The 12,918-nt window shown below is 40.9% G+C and overlaps 3 non-coding genes across 3 annotated transcripts; 1 reads left to right on the top strand and 2 right to left on the bottom strand.

Moving 5' to 3' along the window:
• Window positions 1-6,359: 6,359 nt before the first annotated feature.
• On the bottom strand, window positions 6,360-6,434 carry Trnat-ugu (transfer RNA threonine (anticodon UGU)). The gene has a single exon. It is a non-coding gene; the product is annotated as a tRNA-Thr (tRNA).
• A 333-nt stretch (window positions 6,435-6,767) lies between these two features.
• On the bottom strand, window positions 6,768-6,842 carry Trnat-ugu (transfer RNA threonine (anticodon UGU)). Its single transcript has one exon. It is a non-coding gene; the product is annotated as a tRNA-Thr (tRNA).
• Window positions 6,843-7,309: 467 nt separating this feature from the next.
• Window positions 7,310-7,384, top strand: Trnat-ugu (transfer RNA threonine (anticodon UGU)). Its single transcript has one exon. It is a non-coding gene; the product is annotated as a tRNA-Thr (tRNA).
• The last annotated feature ends 5,534 nt before the right edge of the window (window positions 7,385-12,918 follow it).

Here is a 12,918-nt window from a genome sequence, read left to right as displayed (position 1 = left end):
GTAGTAAGAGCAGTAGTGGCTTACTAGCTGCGATAGCTCATGCAAGGTTGGATTTGTTAGTATGGGTATCATGCATCATTACCGTGACAGCGATGGCGGTGTGTCCCAGTGGCTGCAGCTGCTACATTCCTGGAACAATCAAGATCGTTATACAGTAGTGGGAGATCGGCCATAGATCGTCTCACTGTGTGGGGGATGTGTGGAGCTTGTTTGCATGCAGTGTACGGCACGGCTTCCCTGTGTGGTGCCAGTTATTCGGCAGTGTATTTCAGCTGGATATCCAGTAATGGCGTCTGATTAACAGGGGCTCGCCTGTGCCGTTATGTTTGCGTATGCTTCGCCATAGATGTTATGCCCTTACAAGTATGTCTTTTGGTCTTTTATGTTTCCATCTATGGTTGTGGTCGTAGTTCCCCAGATTCAGAATAAACGGGTTCTGCGAATGTCTGGAGTTTCTGTATAGTCTTGTGGTGAGTTTGTGGATTACCTCCGTGAGAGGCTCAAGTCGGTATTCCCGGTGGAGGTCCGCGATGCGTGTGTATCGTGGAGCATTGCTTATGATTTTGAGTACTTTGTTTTGTATGAGCTGCAGACGGCGCAGGCGTGTAGGCGCAGCGTATCCCCAGACAGAAGCTGCATACGTCATCAGGGGTCGGATAAGTGTCATGTACATGGACCTCGACACCCTTCTGTTCAGTGTGCTACGCCTGTTGAGCATAGGATAGAGCTGTTTGAGCCTCGCGCTAGCTCGGTTGGTCATTTGTTGTATGTGGTCCCCCCAGAGTAATTTCCGGTCCAGCCAGACACCGAGGTATTTGACTTTCTCGCGGAAACGTATTGGGCGTGCATGTAGAGTTATTTGTCTGCAGTAGCGGTGTTTGCGCAGTTGCTTCGGTCTTCTAGTGAACAGAACGGCTTCGCACTTGTCGACGTTTACTCTAACACGCCATTTCTCCAACCAAGGCTCTGCCACTCTGAGTGCAGTCTGTAGGCGTGACGTAATGTTTGATGGTTTCCAATCTTGCGCAAGGATGGCTGTGTCATCCGCGTAGATTGCCATCATTGTGTTGTGTGTGGTTGGGTGATCGTTTATGTAGAAGTTAAACAGTAGGGGCCCTAGGATGCTTTCCTGGGGTACTCCCGCGTGTATACCGTGTCGTGTTGATTGTTTTCCCTGCACGTCAGTGTTGAAACTCCTGTCTGTGAGGTATGAGTGTATTAGACGCAGCAGCCCGTGTTGTACCTAGAGGATATTGTACGTATGAACACATGATGTTTCTTGGTTGGCTTTCCAATCTACTGACTAATTGTAGAATGACATGAAGGAATGCCTACTAGAGATCACCATAAGCAGTTACCGACATTTTCTACTGTTTTTGTTGTTAGTATACATGAGGTTGTGTTCTGCGCAACTTTTGTAAATATTTCGTGTTCTTTACATTTAAATTCTGTATAATATCTTAAAGCTATTTGTAATATATTACTCATTTTTCACGTACAAAATTTTATGGTGCGGTAAATGCTATATGTTGTTAGAACTATTTATATAACGTGTGGAAAGAAAGTCATACTTTGTCGGCTGTGCACCATCGTGTATCTTGAAACAGAAGAAGGACTTTTAGCTGATATCACAGGTGATGCCTACAGATAAATTATGTTCCTTTAATATCTTAATAATTTTCTCAGTTTTGGAATCTGTAATTTGTGTTGGTTAGCGCCAGCTCCTGTTTCAAAATGGTTTTACCTTGGAACTGGTTTTTGATGACACTTCTTCGTAGGTTTTGGTGTATGGGAGAGTAATAGTGTAATACACAGAGTATTAAATACCGTACTGACAGATTTTCTCGATTGGAACACTTTTAAGTTTGAATAGAATATTTGTTCCCATGTACGGGACCAAGTTGTGCCATGGAACATTTTTTCACATTTGCAGATATCTTTCCTAGAGTAATTTTTACAATTTAAGAAAAAGACTGCAGCAAACGTAAAGTGAATGCTACAATTTCGAAATGGAATATGAAAATTGATTAAACTTCTATTACAGTGCTGACGAGAGGTGAAAGGCTGAAAATTGTTCCAAGCCGCAACACCGTCCCCTACTCGGATATGGATTTGGCTCACTGCTGGTGATACTTCTCCAAGTTATTCGAATGATGTGAATGGGCGCGAACTGTTACGGAACGCTGTACGTGTCAATACACTGCTCCAAGCAAGTTATTTACCAGATCATTATGTAGAACATTTGTTATATTAACTCTGTATACAGTAGGTGATAACAAATCTTACCTTCACACGTGTCTGCAGAGAACAGGGTATTTATCACTGTTAATAGGGACAACTGCATTATTTCAGTATCTGAGCTATTTGCAAGCATTAATTACACAAAGTGAGTCGTCTGCACGTATAGTTCACAATATATCAGCAGAAACAAGATACACCACAAATGTACATAAATATTCGATGAATGACTCAGAGAAGTAAACCTTAGTGATATGAACTGCTATTAAATGATGTATTGAGTTCAAATCAAACAAACATAAGACATAGCCTTCAAGATACATGTGGAATATATCTCGGGAATTTCAGTAAGCACACAGATTCAAATTTACATATACGATGTCCAGAAAAATACAGAATGGCCTAAATTTTTGGAGAGAATAACGAATTTAATGCAAAATACTTCCAACTGAATGACCGAAACACGATCTCGTAAGAAGCTTCAAGTTCACGGAAAACACAAAGAATGTGAACTTTTCTAACGACTCGTCCCTAAAAATCACATAATAGGGACAGAGTTTATCAGAAATTTGGAAGACTTGTAATCAAATTAGGTGAAAGGTAACATTTCTTCGGAATTTCTAAAATATATCATTACAGCAGCCAGTAAGAACGCAATCATTTTCTCTTCTTGGAGTTTCCCACAACAGCTGCACAATGGTATCTGCATCTGTCGGAGTTGCCTCATCCCACCTCGCGACGCCATACGTCTGCTACTATAACCTCGCTCGTCTCAGGTGTAAAATTTAGCAATATGCTAATGTTTGCAAGAAGAGACCTGTGTTGCAAGTGTAAACTTTAGCAATATGTTGATGACTCCAATAGCCAGAGATGTTGCAACTTCGTTCTTTGTCATTTGCAAGAAGAAGGGACCTGTGTTACAAAATCAATGTTGTGTAGACGATAAGAACTGAATGGGCAGGAGAGATTGGAATATATCCAACAAATAATTGAGAACATCTGGTGCTCGGGCTACTATGAGACGAAGAAACAGCCACAACAGGGGAATTTCTGGTGGACTACATCAAACGACAAACAGACTGAAGACTCCCTCCACCCAATCCAAAGAAAAAGTTCCGTTTAACGATTTGTCAAGCTTTCTGCTTGCTGACTTCCCACAGTCTCACAACTATAGTAAGGTTGTATAAATCCGCATTTAAAATGTCTACCTAAGGACGTTCTATATACTTATAATTCGTGTCGACATTAGTAGTACTGTGGCTTGAAATACCAAATAATTGATAAAACTTTATTTAAGGGAAAAAGGAGGGTACCGTGTTTATATCGAATTATATTTCTTAGAGCCATATACAAAGTACTGATGGTCTTTAAAGTTGACTGAAAATCGCACATATGCGAAAATTTAGTAGAGGCTGTTTAGGACTTAATGATATTTTTCCAGCAGGTTCAGAAGACGGTGAAACGTCACAGGAAAGTGCATAATCTGCAAATAACACGAGCATTCAGTTACAACAGAAATATTGTACGTGACACCAAACACGTTCTTTATTGAATTCTTAGTTACAGCTTACATGAGTCGCACAGTGAGCTGAAGAGGTAAAGCAAGGGTATACAAAATATAATGATTAAAGTGGAAGAACTAATCACATTTACGCCATCTTCTTGCAGATAAATCAAGAGCACTGTTGATTCACTCAGAAAAGGTCCCATGAAGTTGATACAATTAATTTCCAATTATTTAAGCACAATACTGTTTCAAATTGACATTGTATCATATACATTTTTAGATAGGTCTAAGTGCTTCTTAAACAGCTATAAGCACAATAATATATCAAATATTGAAACTGCATGGAGGAACAAAAACAATTTTTTTCTGCAGCATAAGTTTAAAGAGTCTATTTAGATTTATATGGCTATGAAATTCTTAAACTATTTTGTTTGAGTAGACGTTTGTTCTCATGATAAACTGTTCTGTAAAAAATATACTATTTTACTAACCTACCCTCAGTAACGAGTCTTTTGCGAAGTAAGGTACTTTACTCCATATGACCTTTTTTCTTGGTAACTATGACAGGAATCCGACAGATGGCTCTTCGTGTGCATTTGGCAAACTACGTTAATTAGCTCTGCTTCTTAAAGAGAGCACCGTGACGATCAACCATTTCACAGGTGAGCTTTCCCTGTTTGCATTCAGAGGTTACTATTTTTCTTGCGTTAACCAATCGCTAAAGTTTCCCTACAAATGTAATACTGTGTCAGTTACTTCATGCAACTGTTCTGTTTGGGCATTTTTGTTACACAAAGGTATGAGCTATACACGGAAATCATGTGTTAATAACCCCGACCATTTCTGCTACAAATGTGGTAAGTATTGTGACGAAAAACAACTATGGAATATCAATTATTTTCTAAAACCAAGCTACCAGGCGCATTTTGGCAAACAACTTGAACAACAAGATAGATGTTGAGCCCCACATAACGTTTGTAAAACCTGCGTGGAGTCTCTTCTGTACTGGAATCATGGAAATAATGGAGAATGGAAAGGGCTTACGTTTCGAATACAGACGACATGGACAGGGCCAACAAACCATCTCTATGATTACAAACGTACACAGCGAAGATTTGCCAATATCGGTATTTACTTCCCCATCAGACGATTACTGTAATGGTGTCAAAATTTTAGACAGAGAAAAAACAATAGTGGCAGTGAATTCGAAAAATGCTGTCCTACACTGCAAGGCATTTCTCATGGTAAGATACTTTATTCGAGATTTAAATTTATCTAAGAAATCAGCTGAACTTCTTTTTCTTGATAGCTGAAAATGTTTTAAATGCGTGTTACTGCATACGAAAATAAATTAGCTTCAATCCCGATAGCTCATTCAACTACTCTTAAGGAAGAATATTAAAATGTAAAATATGTTTTAGAGACAATTTCTTTCCATAAACATCAGTGTTCAGTGTATGTAGATTTAAAAATGGTGAAATTTTATTACGTCAGTCGGAAAAAAATCATTCTTCCACCATTACATATGAAACTTGGGTTAATAAAACAGTTTGTTGAGGCTTTAGACAGGACTGGCGATTGCTTCAAATATATTTATCAATCATCTCCTTGTCTTAGTACAGAAAAAATAAAAGCAGAAATTTTTTATGGGGCACAAATCCGCACTTTAATAAATAACGAAGATTTCACAAACCACATTACTTAAGTTGAATTGGAAGCATGGGCAGGCTTTTTGTCAGTTGTCAAAATTTTTTTTGGAAAATCAAAAATCTGAATAATAATCTGAAATAGTAGACAAAATGATGCAGATTTTTCAAAATTTAGGAGTGTCAATATGCATTTCTTTTTTTTTTTTGCCCAGCCATTTAGATAAATTTTTTGTCGACCTGGGAGATTACAGAGAAGAACTAGGGGAACGGTTTCATCAGAACATCACAATTATGGAGGAAAGATATCAAGGCCGTTGGCATCGTCATATGATGGCAGACAACTGCTGGAACTTGCAATGAGACGGTCTGGAGCATAAACACCGAAAAAGATATCATAGAAAATGTTTTTCTTAATACTTATCCATATGTTTTTGCTGTTATGATTATTCTTATTATCTGTGTCATTTATAGCACATTGTGTGTTCGAAATCATCTGATAACTTTAAAACAAAAGTTTAACAAATATTCTACTCTTTTTTATAATGCGACAGCCAGCGTAAATGGATTGCCTTTATCTCAAAAAGTAGAGTCAATTCAACAAAAATAATATTATTTTCATATTCAGAAGACCATGATTATATTTATTATCTTCGTATCATTTATAGCACTTTGTGTGTTCGAAATCATCTGATAACTTTAAGAGAAAAGTTTTAACAAATATTCTCCTCTTTCTTATAATGTAATATCCAGTGTAAGTGGATTGTCTTCATCTCAAAAAGTAGAGTCAATTAAAAAAAAATATTATTTTCATATTCAGAAGACCAAAATTACCTGAGAATGATTAATAAATCCCATGCTACAGAATCAGTGTTACCACATGTTATTGAAGTGAAATGATAATTAAATGAACACCCTAGCTGCAAGTAGGCGTTGATACACTTCGTTGGGGACATGTTGAAAATGTGTGCCCCGACCGGGACTCGAACCCGGGATCTCCTGCTTACATGGCAGACGCTCTATCCATCTGAGCCACCGAGGGCACAGAGGATAGTGCGTCTGCAGGGACTTATCCCTTGCACGCTCCCCGTGAGATCCACATTCCCAACATGTCCACAACACTACATTCGTAGTGCGCCTATTAGATGTTTGCCCATCATACTCATTACTCGTGGCAGATTAATCTACCAAGTCCCGTACGAGTTCGGGCATAGCGTGTGCGTTCGCACACAAGAAGGTCAAAGGCCGGGAACCCATATTTTTATTTTAACTATATATGACCATGCAGCTTTGCTAGAATAGAAATGATAATTAAATGAACACCCTAGCTGCAAGTAGGCGTTGATACACTTCGTTGGGGACATGTTGAAAATGTGTGCCCCGACCGGGACTCGAACCCGGGATCTCCTGCTTACATGGCAGACGCTCTATCCATCTGAGCCACCGAGGGCACAGAGGATAGTGCGTCTGCAGGGACTTATCCCTTGCACGCTCCCCGTGAGATCCACATTCCCAACATGTCCACAACACTACATTCGTAGTGCGCCTATTAGATGTTTGCCCATCATACTCATTACTCGTGGCAGATTAATCTACCAAGTCCCGTACGAGTTCGGGCATAGCGTGTGCGTTCGCACACAAGAAGGTCAAAGGCCGGGAACCCATATTTTTATATGCATGGTCATATATAGTTAAAATAAAAATATGGGTTCCCGGCCTTTGACCTTCTTGTGTGCGAACGCACACGCTATGCCCGAACTCGTACGGGACTTGGTAGATTAATCTGCCACGAGTAATGAGTATGATGGGCAAACATCTAATAGGCGCACTACGAATGTAGTGTTGTGGACATGTTGGGAATGTGGATCTCACGGGGAGCGTGCAAGGGATAAGTCCCTGCAGACGCACTATCCTCTGTGCCCTCGGTGGCTCAGATGGATAGAGCGTCTGCCATGTAAGCAGGAGATCCCGGGTTCGAGTCCCGGTCGGGGCACACATTTTCAACATGTCCCCAACGAAGTGTATCAACGCCTACTTGCAGCTAGGGTGTTCATTTAATTATCATTTCTATTCTAGCAAAGCTGCATGGTCATATATAGTTAAAACATGTTATTGAACATTAATTCTGTTTATTACCTTTTATAAATTACTGGATATAATTATTCATGAGTGAATGGTTCTATTTCTCTTACAAAGTAAGAGCTTAAGCTAATGTAAACAGATATTTCCGAATGATAAACGATGGTACACACCCTATTTCGAAATGAAAGACAGAAAATACCACATTTGAATGAAATAGTGTTGTCAACAGGAATTACCTTTTTAATCCAAGGTTTTAGATTATGCATTTTCTGGTACTATATCAGAATAGATCAAAGGTAATTCTGGCTGCTCAAAATGCACAAGCATATTTTAAATGGTAATAACACACAGCTCACCATTTGCTATGTACATTAGTTTAGATAACATGAGACTTCTAATTTTTTGTGAAATATATTGTGCTTCAAACAGTTTATAATAAACAGTGTTGTTCATATAAACTAAGGGGTATAAGAATTGCTAAATCACTTACAAACTACTAAAGCATTTCTTGATGAAATTAACATACATATCTTTTGAAAAAATAAACTTTATTTATTGCAAATTTCAATCCAACAGTGGGTTTTTAGTCTCTAATAGTGACTTATTATTTGAAACACTTGTGTACGTTTTTATTTCATTGGAGAGTTTTCTTGTCTGCAGTAGACAGTGAACATTATTGTGACCTACAAACATTGTGTTAAAAGATTATTAAACTCGATTTAGTTGTAAGATACAATATGTAGAACTGATATATATATATATATATATATATATATATATATATATATATATATATATATATATATATATATATATACAGGGTGAGTCACCTAACATTACCGCTGGATATATTTAGTAAACCACATCAAATACTGACGAATCGATTCCACAGACCGAACGTGAGGAGAGGGGCTAGTGTAATTGGTTAATACAAACCATAAAAAAATGCACAGTTGTAAGATACAATATGTAGAACTGATATATATATATATATATATATATATATATATATATATATATATATATATATTACCGCTGGATATATTTAGTAAACCACATCAAATACTGACGAATCGATTCCACAGACCGAACGTGAGGAGAGGGGCTAGTGTAATTGGTTAATACAAACCATAAAAAAATGCACGGAAGTATGTTTTTTAACACAAACCTACGTTTTTTTAAGTGGAACCCCGTTAGTTTTGTTAGCATATCTGAACATATAAACAAATACGTAATCAGTGCCGTTTGTTGCATTGTAAAATGTTAACTACATCCGGAGATATTGTAACCTAAAGTTGACACTTGAGTGCCACTCCTCCGCTGTTCGATCGTGTGTATCGGAGAGCACCGAATTACGTAGGGATCCAAAGGGAACGGTGATGGACCTTAGGTACAGAAGAGACTGGAACAGCACATTACGTCCACATGCTAACACCTTTTTATTGGTCTTTTTCACTGACGCACATGTACATTACCATGAGGGGTGAGGTACACGTTCGACGGGCGTTTCATAGGACGTGGAGGACGCATAAATTGGCCAGCCCGTTCTCCTGATCTTACACCTCTGGACTTCTTTCTGTGGGGTACGTTAAAGGAGAATGTGTACCGTGATGTGCCTACAACCCCAGAGGAAATGAAACAACGTATTGTGGTAGCCTGCGGCGACATTACACCAGATGTTCTGCGGCGTGTACGACATTCATTACGCCAGAGATTGCAATTGTGTGCAGCAAATGATGGTCACCACATCGAACATCTATTAGACTGACATGTCGGGACACACACTATTCCACTCCGTAATTGAAAACGGAAACCACGTGTGTACGTGTACCTCACCCCTCATGGTAATGTACATGTGCGTCAGTGAAAAAGACCAGTAAAAAGGTGTTAGCATGTGGACGTAATGTGCTGTTCCAGTCTCTTCTGTACCTAAGGTCCATCACCGTTCCCTTTGGATCCCTACGTAATTCGGTGCTCTCCGATACACACGATCGAACAGCGGAGGAGTGGTACTCAAGCGTCAACTTTAGGTTACAATATCTCCGGATGTAATTAACATTTTACAATGCAACAAACGGCACGGATTACATGTTTGTTTATATGTTCAGATGTGCTAACAAAACTAACGGGGTTCCATTTAAAACAACGTAGGTTTGTGTTAAAAAACATACTTCCGTGCATTTTTTTATGGTTTGTGTTAACCAATTACACTAGCCCCTCCCCTCACGTGCGGTCTGTTGGAATCGATTCGTCAGTATTTGATGTGGTTTACTAAAAATATATCCAGCGGTAACGTTAGGTGACTCACCATATATATATATATATATATATATATATATATATATATATATATATATATATATATATATATATATATTATTTGGCGAATTTTCCCTAAAGGGAGATCGTTAAGCTTATGACTTTGAAGGCTTGTTCTTCTTGTCCTTCCAGTACTCCTTCATTCTCTTGGAGAGGGCCTCTTTTCTCTCCTCAGACCATTCTTGTCTGGTCCGCTGTTTTAGCGCTTCTGACTTTACTTCCCAATTGTCTATGTGTTTTCGGAAGGTGCTTCTGTCTGTGGTGTTTGTGGTGCCAATTGCTTGTAGGTCTTTTCGGACTCCTTCCATCCAGGGTGTCGAGACTTTAAGTGTCTTGATGTGTTCTAGAATTTTCTTGGTGAGTCTTGTTTCAGGGAGTCTATCTAAATGTCCGTAGAATTTAAGGCGCCTTTTTCTCATATCGTTCTCGATGTTCGAATATGCTTCTACTGTTGAGTTCTTCTGTAGTCTGTAGCCATCTGGTGTGGGTCTTCCTCCTAAAATTTTCCTCATGATTTTGCGTTCTTCTTTTTTGATTTCTTCAATTTTGATTTTCCTGTTGAGTGCATTGTTTGTTGTAGACGTTTCGTACCATGCCTAGTGCTTTCCGTGTCTTCTGTTGTCTGTCTTCGTAAGCCAGTTTCTCTGTTCCGGTCGGTTCGATGATTTCGCCTAGGTATCTGAAGTGTGTGACCCCTTTAATTTTGCCGTACTTGGTTGTGATGTCGTCGCCTTCTCTTGTTAGGACTTGCGTTTTTTCAAAAGAGATTTGTAGGCCGACTTTCTCGGCGCATTCATTCAGGATTTCGATCTGTGTTTTTGCTGATGTTGGGTCATAGGTCAGTATCGCTAGGTCGTCTGCGAATGCTAGGTAAGGGATTTCCAGTCTTTTCCTTCCTAATGTGACTGGTCTCCAGGTGTTTTGTCTCCTGACTTCAGCTTCCCATTCGCTCATTACTTTGTCCAGGACGATGTTGAACAATAGCGGGGATAGTCCATCTCCTTGTCTTAGGCCAGTGTGGATTTCAAAGGGGTCCGATATTTCGCCCATGAATTTGACTTTGGATTTTGTATTGGTTAGTGTCTGTTCGATTAGTCTTCGGGTCTTTTGGTCTAGGCCTTTTTCTCTGAGGATTTGGATGAGGGACTTTCTGTCGATCGAGTCGTAAGCCTTTTTGAAGTCGACGAAAGTGCAGATGATTTTTTTGGGGCTTGTCATGTGGGATTTTATGATTGATTTCAGGTTGAAGATTTGTTCGGGGCAGGCTCTGTTGGGTCTGAAACCCGCTTGGTATTCCGAGATGGCGGGTTCCAGTTGTCCTTGCGTTCTGGTGAGAAGGCAGGTTGATAGAATTTTGTAGATGACCGGTAGCAGGGAAATTCCTCTATAATTTTTTGTGTCTGTCCTGTCACCTTTCTTGTGTAGCGGGTGAATGAGTGCGGTCTTCCAGTCGTCAGGTATGATTTCGGTTGTCCAGGTGTTCTGTATGATTTGTGTGATTTCGTTTAGCGTGTTTGGTCCTAGGTTCTTCAGCAGTTCTGCCGTTATTCCGTCTTCACCGGCTGCCTTGTTGTTTTTCAGTTTCTTTATGCAGTGGAGGATTTCTTCTTTTGTTGGTGATGGTGAGTCTTCCGGTGCGTTGGCCGGTTCTCGGGGTTCGAAGGTTGAGTTAGGTTCCGGGCAATTTAGTAATTTTGAAAAGTACTTCGCGAGCTCTTCACAGTTTTCTTTGTTGGTAAGTGCCAGTTTTCCGTCTTCTTTTCTGAAGCAGAGGTTCTGTGGTGAGTATCCTTTGACGTCCTGTAGAAATCCCGTGTGTTGAAATTTCTGAAGTCTTCTTCGATGGAGTTTAGCTGATCGTTTATGTATTTGCGTTTCTCTTGTCTTATTGTTTTCGATGTTTGTCTTCGAATTTCATAGAAGTTGTCCTGTGTTTCTTGTGTTTTGTTGCTGTTGTAGTTTGTGAAAGCTGTTCTTCGATTTTGTATGGCGATTTCGCAGGTAGTGTTCCACCAAGGGTGCCTGGGTTTTCTAGTCAGCGGGATCAGTTCTTTGGCTGTGTTCACAATTTTTTGTTTAAAGCTGGTCCAATCTTTCGCCTCTTGTTTTTCCCAGTGTTCTGTGATGTTCGATTCTCTGATCTTTCTTGTATCAAATTTCGGTGAGGTCAATTTCTTTTTGTGTTGTCTTCTTGGTGTGAGTTTGATTTTGATTCTTGTTAGGTAGTGGTCCGAATCTACACTCCTGGAAATGGAAAAAAGAACACATTGACACCGGTGTGTCAGACCCACCATACTTGCTCCGGACACTGCGAGAGGGCTGTACAAGCAATGATCACACGCACGGCACAGCGGACACACCAGGAACCGCGGTGTTGGCCGTCGAATGGCGCTAGCTGCGCAGCATTTGTGCACCGCCGCCGTCAGTGTCAGCCAGTTTGCCGTGGCATACGGAGCTCCATCGCAGTCTTTAACACTGCTAGCATGCCGCGACAGCGTGGACGTGAACCGTATGTGCAGTTGACGGACTTTGAGCGAGGGCGTATAGTGGGCATGCGGGAGGCCGGGTGGACGTACCGCCGAATTGCTCAACACGTGGGGCGTGAGGTCTCCACAGAACATCGATGTTGTCGCCAGTGGTCGGCGGAAGGTGCACGTGCCTGTCGACCTGGGACCGGACCGCAGCGACGCACGGATGGACGCCAAGACCGTAGGATCCTACGCAGTGCCGTAGGGGACCGCACTGCCACTTCCCAGCAAATTAGGGACACTGTTGCTCCTGGGGTATCGGCGAGGACCATTCGCAACCGTCTCCATGAAGCTGGGCTACGGTCCCGCACACCGTTAGGCCGTCTTCCGCTCACGCCCCAACATCGTGCAGCCCGCCTCCAGTGGTGTCGCGACAGGCGTGAATGGAGGGACGAATGGAGACGTGTCGTCTTCAGCGATGAGAGTCGCTTCTGCCTTGGTGCCAATGATGGTCGTATGCATGTTTGGCGCCGTGCAGGTGAGCGTCACAATCAGGACTGCATACGACCGAGGAACACAGGGCCAACACCCGGCATCATGGTGTGGGGAGCAATCTCCTACACTGGCCGTACACCACTGGTGATCGTCGAGGAGACAC

The sequence above is a fragment of the Schistocerca nitens genome, chromosome 5, assembly GCF_023898315.1.
Source record: "Schistocerca nitens isolate TAMUIC-IGC-003100 chromosome 5, iqSchNite1.1, whole genome shotgun sequence".
NCBI lineage: Eukaryota > Metazoa > Arthropoda > Insecta > Orthoptera > Acrididae > Schistocerca > Schistocerca nitens.
Note: the sequence above shows the minus strand (reverse complement) of the source record. Positions and strands in the feature narration are given on the sequence as shown.